Here is a 1,751-nt window from a genome sequence, read left to right on the forward strand (position 1 = left end):
GACTACTGTGGCCGTATAGTACGCAAGCACTGTTATTAACAATGTTTTCATTGACCAATGTTTTTCAGAAGTAGGTTTCTAGGCCCTCCTTCCAAAATTGTCTTAGTTTAAAAGCTTATTTGAAACCTGTCCATCATGGGTCTTTAAAATAAATACTAGTGGTATAGTTTCCAGGAGCACAGCATGATTTAAGTCATCCTAGTAGGGCAAACTGTCCGACAAGTGGCTATGGAATGTTCAAAGACCTAGAATTAGAAAATTAAAAAGGAAGAATATGATCAGTATTTCTCTAGCTGAAAGAACTGAAGAAAAATTCAAGCCTCAATATTGACGACTCTAAGGACAAAGTATTGATCAATGCAGGAGACATTAAAAGAGGTGCAAAGAATACTCAGGGGTGATAAGAATACATCTGAATACTTGTGATGGTTCACCAGTTTAGGAGGTAGCATATAATGAACCAAAGGTGTCGAAGGAAGAAGACTAAGCTTCACAGACAGCTATGGTTAAAAACAAAGCTCTAGGAATTGATCATATTCCATTTAAGATGTTTCAACAAATGAGTGCAGTGCTGAAGGTACTCCCTCATCTATGCCATGAATTTGGAAGACAGCTTTGTGGCCAACCGACTTCAAGAAATTGATATTCATGTCCTTCCCCAAAAAAGGTGACTCAACAGAATTCAGAAATTAATATGCAATTTCATTAATATTACCTAAATTCCATCATCATCCAGTCTAATTTGACTCAGTGATTGTATAGGACAGTGTAGAAACCATAGAGTTTCTGAGACTAAATCTTTATGGGAGTAGACAGCCTCATCCTGCCACTGAAGAGAAACTGTTGGGTTTGAACCATTAACCTCATGGTTGGTAGCCCAGTGTTTAACTCATTGCACCACAACTGGCAAGTAAAATTTTAAAATAATAATTAAAACAAAATGGTTGCCACAGTCCTTGTCAAGGAGTTTCCAGAATCTTTACTAGATTTGGGAGAGGACATGCAATGGAAGATATCATTGCTGATGACTAATGAATCTTGGATGAAAAGAGAGAATTCTAGAAAGATAATTGCTTGTGGTATATTGACTGTGCAAACATATTCAACTATATGGATCTTAATTATGGATAAAATTGTGAAGATGGGAGTTTCAGAACACTTGATGTGCTAATTTGGAAGCTGTGCATAGATCGGGAAGCACTCATTGCAACAGAAGAAGGAGATACTCTGTGGTTTAAACTCAGTAGAGTTATGTGTCATGGTTGTATCCTTTCCCCATGTGTGTTCAATCTGTATGCTGATCAAATAATCTGAGAAGCTGGACTATATGAAGCAGGACAGACATGATTTGCGTAAGGCTCATTAGCAATCTACAATATGCAGATGACATAAGCTTGCTTGCTGAAAGCCAAGGGGACTTTGAAGGATTTATTGCTTAAAATCAGAGACATCCTCATCTGGACTAATAGACAACATAATGATATTGGTAGAAAAGATTGAGCTTTTAAGGATTTCATTTTACGTACATTCACAATCAATGCTCTTTTAAAAAAATTACTTTTTACTGGGGGCTCTTACATCTCCCATCGCAATCCATACATTCATCCACCATGTCAAGCACATTTGTACAGTGCTGCCATCATCATTTTCAAAGCATTTTCTTTCTACCTGAACCCTTGATATCAGCTCCTCATTCCTCCCCTCCCAACCCCACCCTTCCTCCCTCCCTCATGAACCCTTGATAAGTTATA

Source organism: Echinops telfairi, unplaced genomic scaffold, assembly GCF_000313985.2.
Source record: "Echinops telfairi isolate 266 unplaced genomic scaffold, ASM31398v2 ScPeMD7_9;HRSCAF=40, whole genome shotgun sequence".
Taxonomy (NCBI): Eukaryota; Metazoa; Chordata; class Mammalia; order Afrosoricida; family Tenrecidae; genus Echinops; species Echinops telfairi.